The 25,844-nt window shown below is 47.5% G+C and overlaps 1 protein-coding gene across 2 annotated transcripts in view; it reads left to right on the plus strand.

Annotated features, from left to right (window-relative positions):
- The first annotated feature begins 4,780 nt into the window (after positions 1 to 4,780).
- Positions 4,781 to 25,844, plus strand: part of DRD2 (dopamine receptor D2) — a 54,315-nt gene continuing 33,251 nt past the window's right edge. For both annotated transcript variants that reach the window (XM_058662521.1, XM_058662522.1), the window contains exon 1: positions 4,781 to 5,085. The gene's annotated coding sequence lies outside the window, so the exon portion shown is untranslated. The remainder of the gene's footprint in view (positions 5,086 to 25,844) is intronic.

Below are 25,844 nucleotides of genomic sequence, written 5' to 3' on the forward strand. Positions count from 1 at the left end.
GAGGTGCCATCTGGTGCCATCTATTTAGATACAATAGCTGTGTTCACACTGGACTGTGACTCAAGTTTGGGTTTGGATGGAAGTGTCTAGCTGTTTTGTGTCCCTGCCTATTTAACAGTTTTGGCCCTCTAATCTCCCCTGTGATCCTGTGAGTGCCTCCCATATGTTCAATAAATTCCTTTTCATTGACAGCTGCCAGAAGTGTTTGTCTCTCACATCCGTGCTCCCTGATTGCGCTGGGCAGAGAGAGGCCATGAGCAGCTGCAGGAGTAGTTCTCCAAGAGGGGCAACACCTGCAGAGGAACAGGCTGTGAAGCAAAGAGCCCCAAATGTTACTACTGGCTACTTTACAGACTAAAAACACCTCTGCCCCTAATCCACCTACCCTCAAGAAAGCAAGCGAAGGACTGACTGGGCTTTTCTTCCCGATTAAGAGCTTTCTCTGAGCCGCACAACTCCATTCAGAACTTGACTAATTGACTGGTTCTTGATAGTAACTGAAAATTTATCTCTTTTCATTGCCCGCTCCCATCCTTTACAAGGGAGCCCATTCATAACCTGCCCAGGGCACTCCCAGATGAATGACACTCTTGATACCACAAGGTCATAGGAAGGTAGAGGAGATGGAGATCATATGAGAAAATGCTTTATCATGAGGGGTCTTCAAAAATTTCATGGGAAAGGTGTATTATGGGCTTCAGACATCTTTGTGCCAAATAAACCTGCATTTGAATCCCGTTTTTCCAAGAGCTTTTTGAAGTTTCCTTGTATCCATAGAAGCTGAAGAACTTAGAGCCAGTAGTGACTAATACTACTTCAGAAATCATTTTTAAACTGATTGTTCTGTCAACTCAGTCACTTCCCTATATGTTTACCTGGTAATCTCTAACACGTTTTAATTGTTTTTCACATATGTTGGCAGCTACTGTGAATACTGCAAGGTATGTATTATTGTGGTTAAGGACACATAAGGGGAGGGGTGGGGAGAATCCCAGTACCTATGTAACTGTGTCACATAATACAATGTAATTAATGAATAAAAAAAAGACACATAAGAAATAATTTACTACTTTAAACATATAACTATATAGTTCAGTAATATTTAGCATACTAATATTGATGTGCAAACATCATTATCATTATCATTCACCTACAGAACTTCTTTTGTCTTCCCAGTTCAAATCCTAAACCCATTAAGTATCCACTAAATACCTCTCTATGCATTCCTGTTCACATTCTCCATCAATCACCACTCCATTTTTTTTACCTCTGTGGGCTGACAACTCTAGGGAACTCATGTAAGTGGGATCTTATAGCATTTTTCCATTTGTGACTTACTGCATGTTACATAATGTTTAAGGTTCTTCCATGTCATAGCATGTGTGAGAATTACCTTCCTTTGTAGGGCTGATGAATATCTGGTTGTATGTTTACATATTTTATGGTTCTATCTTGGTAGATGTGTGAGTTATTTGCACCTTTGGCTATGCTAAATAATGCTGCTATGGGTTCAGCATGATGGCTCAGAGGCTAAACCCTTGCCTTGCATGTGCTGAGATCCCATACAGGCACCAGTTTGTGTCTCCACATGGGAGACCTGGAAGAAGATCCTGGCTCCTGGCTTTGTATTGGCACAGTTCCAACTGTTGTGGCCATTTGGGGAGTGAACCAGCAGACAGACCTTTCTTTTCTGTCTCTCCTTCTTTGTGTAAATCTGCCTTTCCAATAAAAATAATAAGTCTTAAAAAATAATGCTGCTATGACCATGAATGTACAAAGTATGTATTTTCATGACTTTTTCCCATCCAAAAGTTAAACAAATTTGCGATATGGGTAATTACACTGTAATTTGTCTGTTTTACAACTCTGAAGAGACATATAATAGAATTACTTAATTCTATGTCTCACCTCTAGTCTTTGTTTCAAATTAGGAGGCTAAGAACATCTACAAATATCTATCTCACATCAAGGTGGATAAGCCCATTTGAGTTCACTGGTAAGCAAATTACATACATAGATACAAAAACTTTTGGATAACTTTCTGCTGCCCCGCATTGGTAATGGATGGTCCCTTCCTCTCCACTTCCATGCTTCCCTGCGGATTCCTAGCCTAACCCTCCCTCTGTCTCCTCACTAGCTTTTCCCAGTGGATCTCTCAGCATCAGTAGGCAGACATTCTGCACATTCCTAATGCTCTATGGCGTGTGAGACAGAATGAAGCACAAACTAGTTCACTTTTCTTTTTGCTCCCCACTGCCTCTGACCCAAATGGACTGCCTGTCACCTTGGTATTCCCAGAACATGCCAATAATCAGGAATCTGTTTGCAAACAGACCAAAAACAACAACACAGGACGGAGAAAAATGACAAAAGAAGAGTTCCCAGAGGTCGAAAACAGGATCTCAGGTTTTTGAAGACTAAGCAATGTGGAGTGGGGACGTGTGCATGTCCTCCGGTTCTTCTCTGGTTGGAGCTCTGTATGTGTTAGGTGGGGGTAACACACTGAGCACCAGAACACATCACTTGCATTCCCATTTCTATTTTTGCAGTATCACTGTCTGTGGATCTCCCAGTCTCTTCACTTTCTGTGGGTCTCTCTTCCCAGTGTTTCTGGACCTCAGAGACAGCACTGCCCCGGAAGTGGAGTCTGGAACATGGTCAAAGTTCCAACTGAGGTTAATATTGCTGTGGAGTGTTCTCTGCCTCCTGATCCCACCGATGAGCACATTTGCTTTAGTTTCTCTGGAATGATTTTCAGAAGGGCTGGGACAACCGTGTGCCACGGTAGGTTCCTGCTGTCCCAGCCCCAGCCAGCTCTCCTTCTTTACCTTGAGAGGCAGTGCTTGGAGCACAGGAGAAAGTTCAGATTCCCTAGTTCTCTATTGTCCCAGTCCTTTGTTCCCCATTACCATGATCCAGCAAACCTCCCACTTGGCTTTACCCCATCATTCACTACACCTGCTATGGTTTGGTGGTTTGTGTACATCCCAAATCCATATGCGGAAGTCCTTACCTCCTCAGTGGATGATATGAGGAAGAGGAGTTCATTCTAAGTCCCCATGAATGAGATTGGTGTCCCTAAGAAAGAGGCCATATGGGAGTTCATTTGTCCTGACAACCACTTGAAGACACACAGAGAGTGCCATCCACAAGCCAGGAAGCAGGCCCTTTCCAGATATTGAATCTGCCCGTGCCCTGCCCTTGAACTTTCCTGTTTGCAACTGTGAGATAAACATCTCTGTCCTTTATAAGCTGCCTAGTTAATGGTACTTTGTTACAGCGATCCAAATGGCCCAGAACGGCCCCTCATCTCCACTGCTATCCGCTCCTCTTGCCCTTTACAACAAGGAAAATGGCAGACATAAAGATGTAGGTAGCACATCAGGAAATTACTTCCTGACTCTCAGATTCCTGAACATGCAAAGAAGCAATCCAAGGAGGCTGCTGTGACCCACTTCCCAGAGCAGCCACTAGGAGAAAGGATGACCTGGCCCCATCCAGCTTCCTTGGATACAGCACAGTTCTGCCTGGAGGCAGGGGAGGCACCCAATGACCTCCAGAGGCCCGGACAGCCGGGAGCCAGGGAGCCTCTGGTGCAGCCACGGAACGGCGGCAGATGTTGCCTGTCATCTATCACGCAGTGCATCTGTTGGCTTGTTTAAAGAGCGAGGCGTTTTGCTAATTGAAAACTAAAAGATCCATCCGTCTCACTCACTGCCAGCATTAAATTCACTCAGTCATGCAAGATCGAGGTTAAAAAAAAGGACAGCGCAGAACTACCGTGTCCCTAGGCTGGGTTTTCCCGTGGAAGGTGTCCTGCTTTGTGTCCATCTCCTAACAGTGAAGCTGGCCTTCTTAGTTCCTGGAGAGTGGGGGCTGGGCTGTGGTGGAGTCTGTCCTTATTCCAGTTTGTCTAAGACATCCTCAATTAATTCTGAGACACGGGTATGATTAGCCCCAAAGACATGGAAACTGAGGTTCGGGGAGATTCAAGGATCGAAGCAGGTGACACAAACGTAAGATGTTGCACAGTAGATGAGGCCAATAGCAGTTGACAGAGGCAGGACACCAACCTTGGTGCCAGCTCAGGTTGTACCAGGCTGACCTTGGCTTGAACTTCAGTAAAGGGGCTGAGTTGGAAGTCACTGAGACCCTGCGACAGGTACTTGATGTGTTATTGGATATTTCCCGGCGTCTCCACTCTGAACTGACAGCATGTGGAAACAGGATCCTGGCTTTATTCTTGCCTGTGGCCCCCGCATCTGATAGACTGTGTGGTCAAGGCAGAACAGACTGGAACTAACTGCTGAAGAAGGAATGAGGGAGAGGAGAGAGGATGTCAGGAGAGCAGGAGGCTCCCACGGACAGGGACAGCCGCGGAGCAGTGTTCACTACCACCTGCTTCTCCTCCCTACACTCCCCACCAGGCTCTCCTCAGTTTGGAGTCAAAGGTGAGCTGGAATCCCCAAAGCAGCCTTTCGCATTCCCGTCTCGGTCCATTCCAAACAGGCTTTCCCTCTGGCAGTGTCTAGCAACCGAATTGACCACACAGATCGTAAGACCCCAGACAGACTGCTGACTCTCCTGGTGATATTTACGTGACCCAGCACGAACGCAACCGGCGAGCCGAGACGTGGAGGGCGGAAACCTCCAGGCTTCCCGCGGGCTCTGGGGCGCAGAGCCGGCTCTCCCGCGCGGCGGGGCGGGGCCCCAGGCGCCTCGTGCCCGGCCGGCCCCGCCTCCTCCCTCGGCGCTCGCGGCGCTCCGGCGGTCCAGCCTCAGTGTCGGAACCGGCCGCCCCCTGCGCGCCGAGCGGCCTCCGCGCCCGGTCCCCGCGCCGCCCCGCCGCCCCGCCGGCCGCCCGCGCCCCACCCCGCCCCGCCCCGCCGCGGCCCGTCCACTGCTCCTCGCGGGCCCGAGCCGCGAGGCTCTGCACGGCGCGGCGGGGCCGGGACCAGCCATCCGCCAAGGAGAGCGGCGGCCCGGGACGGCTATCGGAGGGGCGGCCGCACGTGGATGCAGTGGGCGCCGGAAGGTTTGCGCAGCCGGTGCTGTCTTTGCCCCCGGGCGCCCTATGGCTTGAAGGTAAGCACCGATCGGATACGACGCCGGGTCCCACAGGTCCGGAATGAAGGAGTAGGGGTTGACGACAGCCGCGTGGATGGGACAGAAGTTTGCCGGCCGCTGGGCTTGGGCTCCCCTTGCGCCCTCAGTCGGGCCTCTGGCTTGGGAAGTTCCCTCCCTCCCACCCTCCCTCCTATGTACCTCTCCCACCGCCCAAACAGGAATCTCGGTCGCGAAAACCTCCCGGCCAGCCCCGAGAGGGAGCCCTGGGGACTACAGCTTCAGAAGGCGGCCAGTTCCGACCTTCCATGAGAGCGCGCACCGGAGTTTCCTAGCGCTGAGGAACGGGAAGGGTTGATGCGGGCGGCTCTGTCCAGGGGCAATCAGTGACTTTTTGATTTGAAAGGGCAGAAGCCCCTGATCGGTGGAGCTAGGGTCTTGGCTGGGCGCACCCACACCTTGTCTTGCGCTGTCCTTGGTGCTGAACGCGCGAGTGCGGGAGTCGCCCTCACCTCTGTGGACCTGGGTGTCCGGGTGACGGTGGGCGCAGAGGCAGGGGTAATTGCCCATTTCTGATTTTGACCTGAAGCCCCGCCAGGGTGCCGTGAGGAGACGAGAGGCATCCTTAAGCAGCAGACAGCACGTATCTGCATCGCTGTCTGTGGCAGGCAGTCTGCGAGGCCAGAGGTAAGAGGGTGCGTGTGCGTCTACACAACAGGCTTTGCCATGGACACAGCGCGGCAGCTCCGTGGGGACAGGCCCTGCTCTCAGCCGCAGGGAAGCTGCCCGAGCTAGGCACGCTTGCCCGTGAGGCACTGCACTTGAGGTGCTTGAGGGCTTGGATGAGGCGTCACACACTTGTGGACGCTTTTTGCAAATCCAGTAATTTCTAGGTGTCCGCCAGACTGGGAAACTTTTACCATAGTCTTTGCTTTTCCTCAGGCAACCGTGTATTCAGTGCCCCTCCTCTGCCTACTCTGTACAAATCCTTATACTTACCCCTGATTCATCCTACGTCATTAAGACCACATGAAAAAAAGAATGTGTTGTTTTCTTATTCCCCTCTGGGCTGCTGTTGAACGAGAGAGTGGGTGGAGAGCATGTGGTGAATGTGGGCAATTTCCAGAGAGTCAGAGCTGGTTTCCTGGGCCCCAAAGTCCTGCCTGAGACTTCGCTGCTTAGTACTTATAATCCCTGACATTTCTAGGGGTTTTAAGGCTTGCTTTGAACTCAAGGCATGGGGCAGAGAAGAGGTTGGAGGAGTTAAACCTGTATGCAACTGCAAGTCATGATGGTCCCAGCTGTGGCCTCTTAAAAAGGGGTTCTGAGTTCCTTCTGCCTTCCTCTGGCAGCCTGAACATGAATGGTGCTGGACATAGGGCAGATTCAGATCCACTGTACGGGTCTCTTCCATTTGTTTGTTTAGTTTTGTTTTAATGAACTCCCTGTGTCAGAATCAGTTCAGGAGATGGTTAAAAATGTGTGCTTTTGCTTCTTTCCTAAAACTGAATGAGAATTTCTAATGCAGACTCAGGAATCTATATTTTAAAAACATTTCTGGATGATTCACAGGTACCGTGGATAAGGAAATCAGCTCTTATGGCAATGTATACTCCTCAGAGAGTGTTTGAATTTTCGGTTTATAAAAAGCAAGGTCTTGAGTTTATTCCCCACCTTCTGGGTTGTCCATGAGACTCCTCAAGTGTGTGATTCACGGTGGAAGGATCGTCCCTGATCTAATCCCACTGCTGCCATGATTGGTGGAAAGCAACTGTGTGTCCCTCAGACTTCTCCTGGGATTTTCTTTCTAAAATAGGGTGTCACCCTCTGTGGATTCAGGTTGACTTATGTGAAGTGTTAACTGTCCCTCTCCGAGGGCCAACCTGCTATGTTCCTTCTACCCTCCCCATCTGCCTGAGTTTTTCGTTATGTATGTGCTGTGATCTGCTAACCCAACTGCTCCTGAAATGCCAGGGAGTGAATAGGTCAAGCCAGTAGCTCATCATGCTCCCCAAGGCTGGTTGCCATTTGTGCCCTGACATATTGATTGCATTGAGCTGGTTCCTATGCTCCATCAGTCCCAGGGATGAGTTGCCCAGTAATATTGCTTCTATGATAGTAAGTCTTCTACCTGTGTCTATGAGGTTGGGTTACTTCTATTCCAAACACATGACCTTGAAAATGATGCAGGAAAACCTAAAATGGGGAGAAACCCTCCTGCTTCTGATTCCATGGGAAGTAGAGGGGAGCTCAGAGTCAAGGCAGCAGTGTAGCCTCACATGCTTGTGGGATTGACCTGCAGAAGCCAGACTGCCAGAGGTCACCCTTCTCTAAGTAAAGAAGCGGAAGGAGTAAGCCATGTGGAATCTGCAAGGTATCTCTGTTGCCCTGAAAGTGAAAGTCATAATTGATGTTGAGAGGTATAGTACATTGTGTTTGTATGTGTGGGTGTGTATCATGCCAAGGATGCCAAGCTTCAGTCTCCCTGAGAATCAGGTTGTGTATTGGCAAATCAAGGTTTGCGTCTTGAAGTTAGAACTGTCTAGTTGTTTACATTTCGACACTGTAAGCAGAATCTCAGAACCTGGCAGAGGTCATCCTGGATGCCCTTGGTCTCACCTAACAGGACAGCTATTCCATCAGTCCCGCATGCTATTGTTATTAAAATTATGCCCAAAATGAGTGGTGGGAGCCTTGTAGTTCCTGGACCCTGATATCAGACCCAGCAAGCAAAGCTGTAGTGCAGCAGGAGTTCTGCCCAGCAGGGCAGCATCCTGCCTATGAAAGATGTGTGGAAACCACAGGCAGCAGTAGCAGAAAGAGTATAGTTCAGCTCAGCCCAACTTTTTCGCTGGTACCCTTTGTTTATAGCCGCTTCCTGAGCTGAACCCTAGCATCATTTTCCCTTCCCACATGCCCAAAAGAAGGCATTGTGTGGACGTAGGAGGACTCAAAACTTGGTCTTGGGATTATGTATAAGCTCACTAGCTCTCCAGGTTATGAAATGATGCCTCTAGGAGTATGCAAGTTGCTTATTTACTAGTTCTGGGTGGTAGACTCATATTATCTCCAGTGTTTTTAATTTCTTTAATAGTGCTGGAATTCAATGTTAATATGCCCCTGCCTCTCACCTGTCCCATCACTTGTGTAATTGAGTATTTATTTTCTTTAACAACAGAATGATATTATTTAAATGCATAGGCTTGGGAAACAGCTTGATGATAGTGTTAGTGCGTGGTGAAGTGTGACAAAGCTGTGAGACTTAGCCTCTCAATTTGCTTTTGTTTGGGTCCAGAGAAAGGGGCAAAACTTTTCCTTTGGACTGGACATTTTCCTTCCTGTGCTTTTCGCTCCCATCTGACACATGGGTTGAATCACACTCTCAGTAGCTGGGATGTCCCTGGGAGTGCTCACTCTCTGCTTAGGAGACCTGGAGATGTTTCTCAATGGAGGAGCCAAGGATGTGAACAGGGAGGAGCCAGGGATGATACACAGGGGCCTGGCGACTCTCCTCCCCTGGATGGGAGAGGCTGGATTGTTGCAGTATCCCAGGATCAGACACCTAGAAGCTGTCAGGGGCATTTGAAAAGGATGGGGCAGCATATGCACAAATACGTGGATTCTCATGGGACTCAGAAGAGGTTGGTGTGAAATATGCATTGAGTACAGGCATGAACTCTGTGTGCAGTTTAGGCAATTTTGTTTTTATTAGCTGGTACCTGTGAGGGTTTTCACCTTTTCCAGGAGGAGAGGAGGGCATTCTTTTATGCTTTCAGTGATGGCGAGCAGAAGAAGAGGGGACCCCAACGCACTCTTACCTCCACATGTTCCCAAACAGATCATGGCAAGCAAAGTCAGGCATCTCAGCCCCCAAGGACCACTCAGCATAGAACTGCAGCTGCAGCTCCAAGACACTCCCCTGCATATGTCTGGGGGCCCAAGTGTGCCCTGTGAGCTGTTCCTTCATTACTAGGCTCCTTCACAACATGACTGTTCTTCTGGATTCTACCCCCACCTTGTTGTTATTGTTTGGGTTCTAAGTATCCCAGCAGGGGAGGGGCATTAGAAAAAAAGATTATTTTTGCTGCATACTGCATAATTGTCTCCTTCCTGGGGTAGCAGGTAGCAGCATTTCTAGCAGCTCTGTGGTCACCCTTGGTCTGGGTAACTGGCTTACTCACTGGCTTCCTTCGAAGGAAGGCTTTGGACAAGTGGTCTTGCTTACCAGCGTCTATCATTGGCCTCATTGTCTAAGCAGGCATCGTGCTCAATACTTGACAGGTGTTTTTCATCTCAACTCCTGATGTTGCAACAAATGTACAAAACGAGCACTCTTGTTTTCTCCATTTTGCAGAGGAAAATGCATGGGCTTAGGGAAATAATTGGCTTGCACAAGGTCACACGGCTAACATGTGGGGAGGAGATTCAGAGCTAGACTATCTGCTGTCAAAACAATAGCTCTGTCTGTCTGACTTATGTAAGTGGCATACCAGCTAGGAAAAGGAGGGAGAATGGGGCAAGAAGGTACTTCCTTACAAAACTGAAATGACAATGAGCCTTGCTTATGGTACCAGGAAAGTGAGGAGGGAGACAGCAGAGGGAGAGGGTGGCTGGAGTAACGTCTCAGGACTTATAAATTTACAAATTTGATGACCAACTAGGGAGTGTTCTGTTTTTGGATGGCATGCACTAGGGAGCCAGTGTCAACTCTGCCTTCGACTGAGGAAGAAGAGGAGAAGGGGAGATGAAGTACGGATGATTCCTTGGTCAAGCCAGTCTGGAGGTCTGATAAAGTCACTTGTTTCTCATGTCTCTTCAGGTACACTGACTTGTCCAAAGGCTGAAAACCAGATTTCTGCCAATCTTCTGGCCTTTGCTGTAGGTTTCTACAGATGAAAACTTGTCACAGCTCAAGCTCACACATCTTGACTTGATCGAGATATGAGAGTGGAGTGGCCCAGGATCCCAAACAGGTGCAGAATGACTCATGAGCTCTGGGCTTAAAGGCTAGCTACTCAGTGCTTTTCTGGCAGGAATAGGCTTAGGTATCCTAGGGAAGAGAACGTACCTGTGCATCCATTTCTTCAGGTACAAAACAAGGAAGCTGCCTATCTTCTGCCATAAGTGGGAATCCCTGGGATTCAACAGCACTGAAGGCTAAAACCACTGCACAGTGATGTTCACCTGGCAGTAAAGCAGAAAAGCTTCTAAGCTATTGTTGAAACTCATTGTGAGTTTAATGAGTGAATGACATGAACTAGTAATTGGTTCTGAATTTAAGCCCTTGAAAGCAGTTTGTCAACGCAGTTCAGCCTGTGAACTCTGGAACGGTACTCCCAGAATTTGCAACTATGACTCTAAGCTAGCTATGTGGCCAGGAGCAGTTTGATTAACCTTTATCACCTTGGATCTCCAATCTGTGAGTTGATGTTAATTCCAACCTCATTTGGCTATGATGATTAACTCATGTAATAGATATAGGACATTTGAAAGAGTCCTTGGCAAAGTAAGCAAACCGTAATTGATAGCTCTAGTGATTGTTCTTAGGGAGAAACTTAAGGGAAGCATTTTTAGCTGTTGTCTTTTTGTACTGACCCACAATATGACTTTGCATTTCTAGAATTATGTCTCCAGAACCTACATTAAATCCAAGCTTGCCACTCTTCCTTATGCCTTCTGCTTACTGCACCAAAGTTCTTGGCTGTCACTTGGAGTAAGCTCCTACTTGTTCCAAGTGTAAGTGGCTCTGGTGGCTGTCATCCTTTTGAATTAGGAGCCGCAGAGTTTCTGTCCCAGCCCACACCAGCCAGGAAGAGGCATTGGTCTGTCTGCTGATGGCATCTCATGGGTTCATTTTTCTTCCTGGGCGCTTCATCTGCTAACACATGGTTGGAGCCTTTCTGATCGCTAGTGTCGTAGGGCATGGTACACTCTGGCATAGGCCATCTTTTGTTTCAAATAAAAAAATAAGGGGAATGGATCTGTGTACAAGGACAGGGAGGCTTTTCTTCTGTTTCTCTGACTGAGTCAAAAAACTAACTATACCGAGCAGATCCCCTAGGCTGGCAGGTGCATGCTCTCTGTCCTGTGGAACAAAGGCACCAACATTTCCAGAGAAAGTGAGTTCTTGCCTAAGGAAGGCAGATGTAGTACATTAGCTATTGCCATGTTCCTTTCCATTCCAAAAAACTACTGCCTCTCCATGACTTCTTCCTTTATCTGAATCCTTCCTTGGGGAGCACTTGGTTTGCAATTGATGGCATCTTCTTCTGACTCATTGTAAATATTTGCTGCGTAGCAATAGCAGCTTTCAGAGGGCATGGCAGAGATTCTGTTCTTAGGTCATTGTCCTCAAGTCACCCCTGTTTTGGACTCTAACTTCTCTCAGCCCTTTCATTCATGTGTGACAGGGTCAACAAGAGAAGCATATTGACAAGCAGAAACCAGCATCCAGGGTTCTGAGCAGTGGATGCTAGGGCTCCCAGAGTGGATCCATATTTCCATACACACTTTTCTTTGAGTAGTTGAAGGTCTGTGGTTGCTCTGGATGACCAATGCCATGGAGACTGGCCAATCTTCTTGGAGGAGTAGGAAGGGAGCATTGGCAGGTGGTGAGAGGTGCTGATTTTCTCAGTACATCCATGCGACCATCCAGATATTCCGGATGCTTCCTTAGCTGTGTTCTGTATTTACTGGCCTCATATCCCAAGCCTTCTGGCATTTGTGTTACATGGAAACTTGTCCTATATTAAACAGAACACACCTGTACACCGGTGGGAAAAATGCCCAAATAACAGAGAGTGGCTTCTGAGGCTATGTTCTAAAAGATATGCTTTCTACTTTTTCTCTCTTGGATCACTCGTTCTGGGGAGAGCCAGATGCCACATCATGAGGACACTCGTGCAGCTCTTTGAAAAGGTCTGCTGGTGATGAAGGGAGGCCTCCCACTGGTAGCTGTGTGAGCAAACTGCCTTGGAAGCATATCTTCCCTCTCCAAAGACGCACAACCAACGTCTCAGCTAGAACCTCCCAAATCATCTGTCCGAATTCCTGACCCACAAAAATGATGGGATAATGCTTTTTCTTGTGTTAAGATACTGAGGTTTGAGGTAGTTTATTTATATGACAGTAGGAAAGTAATGCACACTATGAAACAGATTATGAAACCAATACACACTATTTTGCATGAAGCTATCCCAACTTGTGTTCTGAAATGACATTACGATGGAGTCCTACCATTGAGCCAAAATCACCTCTTGAGAGCTTCATGGATATGCAGCAGGTGATGAATTCAGCTCGTGGGTTTCCCAAGCGATGGCCATGGGCCCCCTCAGCTGCCACCTCTGCAAGCAGCTGCTCTGTTCTGTGTTCTACCTTCCTAAGCTCACCTTTCTCTGAGTGCCTCTTGGTGTGGCAGCTTTTCAACAGAGCATTTCATTCTTCATTCCTTCATCAAACTCTTACTGAGCATCTGCTATGTCCCAGGCTCCTGTCTTGGTTATAAATATGCCTACGAGCAAAACCAAACATCTCTACCCTCTTGGAAATAGTATGTTAGTGGATAGCAAAAGAAGGATAAATATTAAATATAAAAATGTGAGTAACTGAGGATGGTAGAAGGCAACATCTACTTAGGAAAGGAAAAATAAAGGGTTTTACAATGCTGAGGGGCTGGAAACAGAGAGTTGGCACTCTTAAATAGAAGGCCAGGGTGGGCCTCATGGAGACAGTTACATCTTAGAAGACTTATGGGGTAGCAGGAATGAGCTATGCAGACAGAGAGGGAAGGAAAGCCAGGCTGGGGAATTGTCCAGTCTGAATAATGATCTTACTTCCTGTAGAACAGCAGTAAGAGTATTCTGCATTTGGCACTCCTTGCTGATTTTCAGAATTCATCAAAGCTCTTTGATTTGCAACTTTCACACACACAGATGCTATCACACTGATCCTCACAACAGCCCAATTAAGTGCCTGTGAGAATCCCATTGTGCAGGAGGGGGCATTGAGGCTCAGAGAGGCTGAGTGGAACTTACATGTTGTCACAAAGCTAGGGAGAACCGAAGCTGCTCCCGCCTTCTCACATGTCTTGTACTCCTTCCTCATCCTACCAGCTTGGTGCTTACTGCCTACGTTGCAACTGTATGTGTTCCTGTCTGAGATCCTTGAAACAGAGACTGTAGCTAACACTTCTGTCAAACTGGTACAACTCAAGTGACGCCAAGTACTTGGTAGTCACTGCTGGGTGAGTGATGGCTTCCTTCCCCTCTTTACTTGAAGTACAGTAAGTGTGCCTGGCTATGTGTTAGGTTTCCCTCACATCTTTTTCCAAACGTGTGCTTATTTGAAAGCCAAAAGTAGAGAGATCCACTGGTTCACTCCCCAAGAGGCTGCAACAGCTGGGGATTTTCCAAGCTGAAGCAAAGAGCTTCATCTGGGTGACAGGGGCCCAAGCACTTGGATGAGCTTCTGCTTTTCCCAGATGGATTAACAAGGGGTTGGATTGAAAGTGCAGCAGCTGTCTGGGATATATCCAAATGAAGTGACATCTACATTCAAGAAATGAAACTTGCATTCAAAAGAGTAACCTGCAACCCTATGTTCATAGCAGCAAAATTTGCAATAGTGAAAATGTGGAAACAACTCGAATAACCATCAACAGATGATTGAATAAAGAAACTGTGGAACATCTACTCTATGGAATACTACTCAACTGTTAAAAAGAATGAAATCTTACTATTTGTAACAAAATCTTTCCATCTGGAAACGATAATGCTTAGTGAAGTAAGCTAATCCCAAAAGGACAAAAATCATACATTCTTTCTGATAGAAGACAGCCAATATGCGAAGAACACATATGAGATATGCAAGGGAGACTAGCAGACCAGGAAGTAAAAGTGCTATGCAGCATGAGCCTCTATTCCCAAATAAGAGTAAGACTCCCAATGAAATTTATCAATATATGTGTACATTATGCTACTAGGTTTTCTACCTTTGCCTGTAGTTACCACGTCCTGGTACATTTAAATATCAGAAAGCTAAATTTGTAACTTGTATTATGGGGCTAAACTATTGTGATAACATGAGAATAAATGGGGGAAGGGGAAAATGGGTGGGGATGAAAGGGAGAGGGAAGGAGGAACCCCCCGTAACTACAAGAATGTGTCATGGAAAACAATTAAAATTTTCTTAATGGAGCGCCAGGACTGGCACCCATATGGAAATTCCTTGGTTGAAGGTGGTGGTTTTATTCACTGGGCAGTGCCCACAGTTGAGTCTGGTCAGGAGTGGCTGCTGCTGCCATTCAGTACACACCTCATTTCTAGATCTTACCACACTGCTTCTTCCTTCTGCTCCATCACTAGCCACACTCTTCCCCTCTGTATAGACAGAGGATGGAGAAAGCATAGAAGAAGGCAGAAAAGAGAAGACCTGTGGGTATGAAGGTGTGGGTGACAGATGATAAGGAGGAAAGAGACAGGAAAGAGGAGAGAAAAATGAACTGTTGACATTTGCTCAGTCTCTCCACTCAGTGAGAGTACCTAACCTTTATCATGATGTTTTCTCAGCCCGAATGCTCTAGCCTTTAATCTTCAAGTCTCTCTCCTACTCATCATTTTAGATTGAGCTCACCTGCTCCAAGGAACCTTCTCTGATTTTCTTCTGAAATGGACAGTTTTGCTAGTGTAGTATAGGATTTTGTATGCTGCTGCTGTATTGGGTTTGGCTATGGACTGGTCTTTTTTCCCACAACATGGCTCTGGAGGTTGGAGCTCAGGTGCCACCTCCCCCCCACCACCTTCCCAGGTGGGAATCACAGCCAGTGCAGCCTGGGGCAGAGACCAGGGTCTCTGTGAACCAAGGATGCTCTCCTTCTCAGTCCTCCAATGTCCAGACTCCCCCAGGCTATGGCAGTTCACATGCTTGGCTGTACACTGGTGAGGACAGTGCGGCTGGTGGGCTGGGCCTCGGTGCTAATGGGAAGAGTGAAGGGGCAGGGGGAGGGGAGTCTGACAGGCTGCTTCAGCCTTGGGAGTGGCTGGACCCTGGGAGCTTCTATAGCGGCCCAAGCAAACACTGTGTCTGAAGACAGGATTTCATAGTGTCTCTAGTCATAGCCCCAAGGTGCAGAGATTCAAGCGGACCTAACAGAATGACAGGAAAGCAGAGAAGTAGAGCTAGAACATGCACAGCTCTGTAGTTGGGGGCTCACTGTCCAGTGTCCTATGGATTTGGCGATCTGCTTGTTAGGTGGGCCCTACTCAGCTGGGCTCTTATCTGGGCTCCTGCAGGCAGGAGTCTTGGGGGCAATAGTTGCACTTCGGCCCCCCAAGCAGCTGCCTTGCTGTGCTTCCCTCTTCCTGTCCTCTGATGACTTGGTTGCTAAAATGTTGAGATTGCCTTGGGTGGGGTCTCCTCCAATGTTATCAAACCATGGCCACCAGCCGTCACTCCTTCTCTGCATCCCTCCACCCAGAGCTGCCCCTGAGGGTTATGGGCTCTGCTTTAAAGCACATCCTTGTAGCATATTAATATTATAATCACATGCTTTCTTGCTTACTATTTAATCTCCCATGTGAAAGGTATCTACCATATAAAAATACTGACTGTGCTGTCTGCCTTCTGCACCCCATCTTTAATTCTTAACAGAAAGGATTATTGTTCCCATTTTACAGAGAAACCAAGACCTGGAGATATTAAGTGAATGTACTCAGGGCCCCCAGGTGCTAAGAGCTAAAGCTGATATCTGACTCCAGATTAATGTCTTTGTACTTCTCCCAGGTTGTCTGAGTCACATTAAGTTCCATCACCTGCTAGGTTGGTCTCTGTCATCAGAGTATGCCACCATGTACTGCAATGACCTACTCTTCTTCCCCTAGCCTTATCACTGTCTCTGGCATGTGAAGTCAGAAAGGGCACTTCCTAGTCCTTGGTACTGAGTGTATGCTCATGCTGACCATCCATAGAATGAGTATGTAGAGAAATGATGAAGAATGCATGCACTCCTCCATTTGGGGCAGAGGACGGAGATGGAGCCTGCCTTTAGATGTGAGAAGAGTCAAGTGCTGTGCACAATGGTGACCATTTAATTCTGCTAATTCATATGCATGCACACACACACACACACACATGGTCAGCACTGTTGGAAGTAATAACTCATTGCCTAACTTGTGGTAGACCAGCAAGTTTTGTTTTTCTTTTTTTTTTTTTCCTGGAACACAGATGACATGTATCCTTTCAAATAAATGAGCGCTTTAATCTCGGCTGATGCATCAGCTGATGCATTTGGAGGAAGCATTAAATCCACGGGCCTGTGCAAAGGTGATTCCCGTGGCTTCTTTGTCAAAACCCATTGAGGGCTGTGTCTGCCCAGCAGCAAACAGCAAAAGGCAGTAAACACAACCTTTCTCCTGGTTTGTCTCTGGTGATATTTGTAGACCCACACTGGGCAGTCCCCATCACCCACGTGGGCCAGAAATTGTACCCCCAGTCAGAGGAATCATCTGAAGACAGGAGGGAGTTGAAGATAGCAGTTGTTGAGAGGTGAAGCCCACACCATCACTTGGTAATTAACTCCCACCTCCCCCCAAACTCTGTGTGTGTTACAAGGATATGTGTGTGTCTGTGGATAAAGATTTCTAACTGCCTGAGGTGGACACCAATGGACGAGCTGTGCTGTGGAGGTTGTTTTCCTAATTGCAGGTCTTGGTGGTGTCACTAGCCAGCTGGGAGCCCGAGGGAAGCTGAATCTTCTGCCCTTTTAATCCGTTTGTGGCAGTCTGGCCTCTCTGCTGCCCAAGAGGGTGCAAGTTCTTGGTAATCCTCCTTCCACCTCCCCCCAGACAGGCTGGTCTGGCTGCCCTGCTTCCTTGACCCCTCCCAGACCAGCCTTGGAAACCCGAGGCTGTTGGGAGGGTCTTCTCCAAAGTGGGGAGTCGTTGGCTCCTGACTCTGATGAGCCTGTCATGGACTGGAACTGTGGCCTTAGCAGGGGCTAGGATGGGCACACTGCCATCAGAATGGCCCATAATTTCCAGATTAAACACTTTGGAGGCTGGTCTGTGCCATGTGCAAGCACAGCTCAGAGGTGGCTCTGGCAGAAGCTGGGAAAGCAAACAGAAACCTTCCCCCTCAGTGATTGTGCTTGGGTTCTATAGCCCTTCCACCTGTCTTTCCCTGCTTTCTCATTTAGATGCCAATAGAGCTCTGCAGGAGAATGTATGTGTTTCCTGGCCCTGGAGGTGGTGGTCCATGGGTGATGATGGGTCTTAGGGATCCAGTGACTGTGTCTGGAGGAGCAGCAGGAGATGCTGGAGCCACTAAGACTAGGGCTAATTGAGGGCTAGGTCTACTCCCCTCATACCACTTGGTGAAAGCAGTTCTATAAGTTATATATCCATCCTCAGTTTTCCTGCCTGGAAACAGGACTGAATAGGCCATGAAGAAGCAGTGTGTAAGAGAATAACATCACTGCTTCTTGCTGCCAAGAGTTGCCCTTCTCTCTGTTTACTTGTAGTTTTCTGTAATCAAATGAATGAATATTCACTGGAGAAAGTGACACTTTATAAGCATGTATCCTGATTGTCCAGAGCCATGGAGGGAAGGGCTGCACCTCATGCAAGTTTATTAACTTGTCCTAGCAAGTGCTACACCAGGATTCAAATGCAGCTGAGTCTTGCCAGCAGCCACCAAGTACTCATCTGCTTTCCCACTGACGTGCTAACTTTGAGGAAGGAAGACTGTATTATCTTTCTTTCATCCCAGGGCCTAGCAAATAGGTGTAGATGCCTAACTGTTAAATAAAATGAATGCGTGCATTTTCAGAACTCCCCTCCTGAGCCGGTTGGGCCATCTGAAGTCAGTATCCCCCACCCACGGCTGCTGTGCTGGCTGGCAGCTGCCTCCCACTGGATGCACAGGAGATCCAGTGCTGCACTCACCATGCTGGCAGGAGATCAGGTGGGCTGGGAATGCCATTTGGGACCATAATTTCTTTTCCTTTCTGTTTTTAAGCAACATAAAATTTACTGTTTTAACTGTTTTTAGTGTGCAGTTCAATATATACATTCAAGTTGTTATATAACTGATTTCTAAAACTTGGCATCTTGTGCCACTGAAACTCTCCATTAAACTTTAGTTATCCACTTTCTCCACCCTCCAGCCCTTGGTAAGCACCCTTCTCCCGTCTGTCTCAATGTTATTCAAATATCTTCCTGAGATATGTTCAGATACCTCATAGAAGTAGAATCAGTTTTTGTCTTTTTGTGCTCAGCTTATTTCACTTAGCATAATGTCCTCAAGATTTATTCCTATTGAAGCATGAATGAGATTTCATACTTTGCTAGGGCTAACTTTTATTTCCCTGTATATGTGTGAGCGTACTATAATTTCTTTAGCCACTCATTTGTAATGGACACTAGGATGGCCACCTCCTCTAGCTATCCTGAATGACACTGCTGGAACAATGCTGTGTAAATCTCTCTTTGAGATCCTGCTTTCAATTCTTTGGAGGGTTTATCCAGAGGTTGAATTGCTAAATTTGCTGAATCAGGTGGTGATTCTATGGAATTGCTGGATCCCATGGTGATCCTGTAGAATTACTGAATCCTATGGCAATTCTATGGATTTGATGAATCGGGTGGTGATTTTATAGAATTATGAATCCTATGGTGCTTCTACTTGTGACTTTTTGAGGAATGCCCATAGTGTTTTCCTCAGTGGCTGTACCTTTGGACATCTCCACTGACAGGGTACAAGGGTGAACATTTCACCACCTCCTTACCAACACTTGCTTCCCATCTTGCTTTTTGTTGAAATAATGACAATCCTAGCAGCACGAGCTGCTGTCTTCCTGTGATCTTGGTTGACATTTCTGTGATATTTAGTCATGTGGAGCATGTTTTCACAGGGCATCCATTTTTGGCAGGGTTGAACAAGGAGCTCCAAAGCGAATAACACATTAGGCAGGTATCACGGCCTGCGTCTGAGCAGGCCTGGTTTTTACACAAAGACTAAGTGGAAGGCAAAACCTTTCCATTCTCCGCTTCAGCCAGGACGAGGCACAGAGGAGGTGCTACTCTGCTCACGATCAAGTACATGGGAAGCTAAGCGGTGGGAGAGCACACATTAGAGGCAAACCCAGGGCTTGGGGGCAGGAAGCACTCAGATCCTAAGTCGGCCTTCTCTGGCCGTGTGTCATGGAGCAAATGATTTAATTTCCCTGAACCCTCGTTTCTCACCTATGAAATGGCCGATTGTGAGTGATCTACATCATTGCACATTGGCAAATGTCTTAACAGACAGCTCTAAAAAAATAATTACACTCTTACTTGCAGAATTTGCTGATTTCATTGTGTGAATGCTCGAACTGTGACCAAGTGCAAGCTTCCAAGCTTCCAAGCTTCCAAGCTTCCAGCCAGGTCCTGGGTACCACGGGCTGTCAGATGCATTTTTCAGCCTCTGGGGTGGGTTAGGTCCTCTCTTCAAAAGCATTCCTTTCCTCTCCTCCCCCCACCAAAGGGACTCTGGGTAACTTAAATAATAGGATCTCTTCAGTTGTCCATGTTTATCCAGCAAATGCACACTGACCTTGTGGTACATACGCAACCCTCTCCTAGGAGCAGAGTATCAAGGTGGGGTGGAACTGGGAAGGGACTTTGGCAAAGTCATGTGACGTAGCCCTGGTCTGGAGATGGCAGCATGTTCACACCCTCCCGTGTGCTGGCACCTCTGCCACGTACCATGTCAGTCACCTGTGAACTTGGCTCTATCATGTGCTGTGCTAATTGTTTGTGGACTTGGTTCTCCCACTAAGCTGTGATCTTCCTGAAGACAATGACCTGTCTTCTTTATTTTGGTGTTCACGTTGCTTAGTGTTTTAAAAGGATTCAATCAATAGTTCCTAAATAATTTTGTAAGCTTGAAAACTACCTAAGGAGGCAAATGAGCACATCTGAGACAGCTGTAGAATAATGCAAGAAAAATGGGCAATCATTTTATCATCTTTGATAAAAATCCCACCCCTTTAGAATATCTTCACTTATAGTAGTTAACACTGTGTGCTTGTGGTATGTCAGTATCAATATAATGAAACTACATTGCACTGTGTCCCATGTAATCATTGTAGCAATCCGATCTTTACAGCTATTCCTATGGGAGAGCTATAATTTTCATCACCATCCTCATTTCATGTATGAGTAAAGTAGAAAACAGCAATTGGAAGATGTTTTCAAATATTCTCCACTGATGGTGAATTGTCAGGATGTGAACCTAAAGCTGAATGCTTCTTGTCTAAGGTGTGGAGAAAGCAGCTGTTCTCATTAAAAATTTACTATTATTTTGAAGTCAATTCCTAATTTGAGAGACAGAATTCCCACCCACTGGGGGCTGGGCTGAAACTGAAGGCTGGAGCTAGGAACTCAGTGGTGGCAGGCACCTGCTGCTTGGGCCATCATCTGCTGTCCCCAGGTTCTGCATCAGCAGGAAGGAAGAGGCAGGAGCCAGAGCTGGGTTGTGGAACCCAGGTAGTCCAGTGTGGGACATGGGTGTTCCAGCCAGCATCTTAACTACCAGGCCAGACACCGCTCCAGGTGTTATGCTCATTTAAGACCTAGAGGGTGGTGGGAGTACAGGCAGAGGTATTAAGTGGCTTATCCAAAATCACACAAGCTGTAGAGCCAGAATGAAGACCAAGCCTTTGAATACCCAACAAAATTACTAAGATCAGCTAAAGGCTGGTGTGGGTACTGCAAACAACCAGGTTTAGTTCTGTGATGGCATGTGATCAGAAAGCCTTCCAGAAGAAGTATGACTTGAGTTGGACTCTGGGTCAACAGCTGTCACCCCCTGTCCCCTAACAGGTATTCACACACACACACACACACCAATGACCCCGCTCCCTGTCCCTCAACTTGTAAGCAAGGAATACACTTTGTATGAATTCACCCCATCTTATGGAAATCACAGAATACTTGACAGCTGCTGCCCTTGCTGGGTGTTTTTTTCTACAGTTATTTACACAAAGGATATGCTGGCTCTGTCCAGGCAACAACAGGTTTCCTGTGATCTAAATCTCTCCCTCTTGCAGAGTTTGTCATTAATTCCAGCAGCCTGGTGAGTATCTGCATGTCCTATGTAGTTGTGAGTCCACCTCCTCTTGCTTTGCTGGCAATCCTGCAACCACTGCAGGCTGGCTTGAAGCCATGCATCACACCATCAGAGGATGAAGTATGTAGTTAATTCCATAGCTTTTCAGGTGGCTAACTGACAACCTTGCAGAGAGGGAGTCCAGTGCATTAGACTGGAGTGGGCCAGATGAGGGGAGAAGAAGAAAAGGGATAGAAGAAGAAAAAGTTCACTTTGTCAATGCATTTATCCCTAGCTGTGGGTGTTTATTTTTTGAGCTATATAAGCTGTTGAAGTAATACCTTCCAAAAAGGTTGAAGTCTGTTTCTCAAGCAACTCTGTCAGATTTATTAAAGGTCTTAGTGAGGGAATCAGTGCAGTGACAAAAGTAGGTTCAGAAGAGGACATGAGAAATATATATATATGTCAGTGGGAGAAAGCTAGAATCAAATTCCCAAATAAGGCGCATGACTTCTTAATATTTTATAGGGTAATAGTATCGTAAAGTTTGGATCTGTTTTCTCTACTGGATGGAAACCCTCTACATATTATCAAGTCCTCTATCTGTGAACCCAGGCACCTCCAGGGTGGTGAACGGTAAGCAAAGTGTTCTCCCCAGAATGTCAGGTGATCTATAGGTGGGCCTGCAACCTGAGTTCCAAGTACTGGCTGCATCTGCTTAACTGTTCCGAGGGATCTGGCTGGTCCTGTGCCACAGGAGATACTGCAAGCTGCTGAATGGGTCAATCCAGTGATGCATCTGGAACTGTGGAAGGGAGCACAGGAGGGGTTCTGAGACCCACCAGACCCACTGTGAGTTAGACCTGAGCTGGAACTCCATGGATCCCAACCTCTGCAAGCCCCTTGTGATAGGAGACCACAGTGACATTTTGGCTCTCCTGTGATTAGTGTCTCTTAAGACCTGTTCAGGGCCCATGCCCAATAATCCCATAGAAATTCAGTTTTTCTCCCTTTTCTCCGTGCAAGTCACTGTAATCAAAGGCCAGCAGTGTGTTTGGGGCAGCCTGGGAGAAAGATCAAAGGTGGACATTTGGGGTGATATAATGAGGCTCTTGCTGCAGAGGACTCAGGCTTCTCTTTGTTCATGGGGTTCTGCATGTGTGTAAACTGGGGATTGGTGGAAGGCATTTGTTACCATTTTGGTGATTTCAGTTAGGCTTCTGTTTACTTGCTCCAGATCTCTTCCACTTAGAGAGATGAAGTAAGAATTTCATAGTTGATTGCCCATCTGCTTCTTGGCTAAGGACATCATGATCAGCCAACTCCTCCGGTCTCAGGCTCTGCCATGCATGGAGGCCTGGAGACAGCATGGATTTGGAGAAAGAGCTTGCAAGAGCCAGTGTTGGGATGTGAGTTCTAATTCTACCTTTGCAATGAATTAGCTGAGTGGCTTGGGCAAATTTAAAAAGCCCTCTGGGCCAGCTTCCTCAGCTTTCCAAGAAGTAATAATGACCTTACCCTCCTGGTGTGATGGGGAAGCCTCTGAAACGTACAGTGGACTCTGAACTGCAACAATGTACTGTTTTGGTGGGTTTGGTGCTGTGAGTAGCAGATGCAGACTATATCTTGCCCATGGCCGTGCTTTGGCTCAAACCATGTAATGAGTTAGTTGCCAGCATCTAAAAATTAGAGGAGTACAAATGAATCTCTGTGTTTCTAACTTGTGTTGGGATACTAGCAGTTCTGTTACAGTCTCTTATGGCAGAGCAGTAGCTTGGAGGGCATATACACTGCCCTTTACCAGTGCCCTCCTGCCGATTCACCCATGGACATGCCTTCATTGGAGGCCCCCAAGTATCAGGTGCATGCTGGATGCTGCAGATAATGTGTGAGATTATATTAACTGTGCAGTGGGAGAAGCAGCAGGTAGGGATGGGGATCATGGGGGAGGGAGCCGGGAAGCAGGCAGTCCTGTTTGGTGCAGGGATGAGCTTTAGCTTCCTTAACATCAGCCCTGGATTCCTCCTTGCCGCCAAGCCGTCTCACCCTGGCTTTGCGATGATTTTTCATGTCTCTGCTAGTCTTCATAGCCCCAGCTCTAGAAGCCTCATCCAGCCTCTGGACTTTAGAATGTGGCAGCTGTTATTCCAATGTAAACTCTTGGCTGGACTCCTCTACAGTACTTCTACAGCAGGCCCGTGTTTGTGGGAGTCATGTCCACCTGTCACTGTGCTAGCATGGTATTGATTCCCTCAGCAGGTTGTTCAGAGCACCTGTGTGATTGTGTGTTTCCTGGGAGGAAGCACTGAGTTTTTCCAAAGCTTGACCTTGGCGCAGGTAATCTGTTCTTCTTGAAAGAACACTTGCAGTCCACAGCTTATTTGCATAGCACAGGTGCTTGACCTGCCTAAACTTAATGAATACCAGGGCCTTCCTGTCTCACCTGCCCAATGCCCCATGGCATCTCAGGTTCCCTTCTCTCCCAGGGCTCTAGGAAGTTCCTCAGCATTTTAGGGTCACCTTCCTGAACTGCCTGTGTTAGACCCCATGGGAGGGAAGAGGCCCCAGTGAGGTCAGGTGATTGGGGGGGACTGGGGACAGCCTCTTCTGAGAGATGGGCTTTGTCCCTTGAAGGGGGTAAGTGGGATTTGGGTGGCTTGGAAAAGGGCAGATGGAGAAGGGGCAGAACTCCAAGACAGGGGTGTGAGGAGGATGAGGCAAAGTAGTGAGTGAGGGAAAGCCAGGGGAGGTCATATCCCATGTGAGCCCATCATTGCCACCAGCGAGGCAGCTGGCTTTATTCAGGAGGGGAAAGGTAAAGAGCTAGAGTTTGGGCCTTCACTGAAGGTACTTTGAGCAAGGCGATGACCATGAGCCCATGGCCTCGAGAGGTGAACCTGGTGGGCAAGTGCATGTTGCGAGGGGAGGCTGAGACAGGAGGGAAAGGAGTGCCACTCATGTTACAGCATTGTTCCCACTGCTCACATCAGGCCAAGTCAGGCACAGCACAGTAGAGGTGTCCCCAGGCACATCTTCCCACCTCAGGAGACCCTGGACGATGCTTTACCCCTGGCCTTGGCCTCCTTGGTTCAAACTTCTTCCAATTCCTTCTCTCAGCTGAGGCTGTGTTTGTGTCAGAAAGACATGATTAATGCTGCTGCCAGAAAGGCACCAAGGTGCCACTTTTGAAGCTCCCTCTCCTTCCAAGGGGGAAAATATTGTGGCAGGGACTCCTGGGCTTATTAGAGTGATAGGGAGCCAGAAGTAGCTGTGTTCCAAGAATAGCCAGGGAACTCCCCCACAGCTTGGGCTGCGGTTTCCAACTATGGCTCACATAGGTCCAGCTCTGGGGAGCACAGTGGCTGGCTGATTGTTGGCAAAGCTGGACTGCCTTGGAATGAGTCTTGACCCCCCCTGGCATGGTGTTCTGAGCTACTCTCTGGGCTTGGGTGCTGTGCTGGCCTGGGGACCAGAGCCTTGAGCAAGGGGAATCCAGGGCAACTCTATCTGTCTGCTTCCGAGCTCATCATCCTGGTGACTCACTGCTCACTCTTGGCTTCTTGCCTCCACTCATGGAGCGAGGAGGACTTCCTCTGATTTTCTCCTCTATTGCAGGCTCACCACAGAAGCCCTGCGGAATTTTTCCTGGAGCCTCACACTAATAGTGGCCACAGACACCTGTGTTTCCTATCCTTCAGGTGGGCAGGGCTGGAGGACACATCATAGCAGGATTGCATCTTTAATACCGAAGGCATGAGGTCTTGTAGCCACATACACAAGGGGGATTCAGAAGGGTTGCGGGAAATGGAAGTAAAAGAAAGGGGTCTGGTGTGATGGTTCAGTTGGCTAATCTTCCCCTTGCAAACACTAGGATCACATATGGGCACTGGCTCGTGTCCTAGCTGCTCCACTTCCCATTCAGCTCCCTGTTTGTGGCCTAGGAAAGTAGAAGAGAATGGCTCAAATCCTTGGGACTCTGCACCCATGTGGGAGACTCAGAAAAAGCTCCTGGCTCCTAGCTTTGAATCGGTTCAGCTCTGTCCATTTCAGCCATCTGGGGAGTGAACCAGCATATGGAAGATCTTTCTATCTCTCCTTCGCTCTATAAGTGTCTTTCTAATAAAAATGAATAAATGTTAAAAAGAGAGAAGTTTATTCTGATGCCCAAAAAAGGAAAAACGTTTTGAAACCCATGCATATGGAGGTCTTCAGAAAGCTCATGGAAAATGTACTGTCTAGAAAACTGTCCTGAATTTCAAGTTTTTGCACTGAAAAAAGTGAGCTTTCAATTCCATTTTCCTACAAATATTTTGAAATACCCTGTTAGGTGAGGAAACTGGGAACAAAGAGAAAAAATGACTTGTTTGTCTTTACACAGTTGGAAATGGGGTGTGGTAACAGGGTAGGGACACAGCTGCTGCCTGCTGACCTAGGGCTCTTCTCCACACTCCTGCCCCCACCTCTGTGTGTCCTGTGCCAGGCCCTGCTCACACACAGTAACTCTGCCTGCTTTCTCATTGTCGGCTGAGCTTCTACGGGCTGTTTGTCTTCTAGCTAAGTAGGGAGGTTACAGTGGGGTGGCTCCATCCTCGGTGGGTTCTGGGACAGATAACATCTCTTTTTGCTTTCTTCCTGCCTTTCAACAAAGATGATGGTGCAAAGTTTAGAGCGTGGCAAAAGTTTCTTCTGGTTCTTGT

The sequence above is a fragment of the Ochotona princeps genome, chromosome 4 (genome assembly GCF_030435755.1).
Source record: "Ochotona princeps isolate mOchPri1 chromosome 4, mOchPri1.hap1, whole genome shotgun sequence".
Classification (NCBI taxonomy): Eukaryota; Metazoa; Chordata; class Mammalia; order Lagomorpha; family Ochotonidae; genus Ochotona; species Ochotona princeps.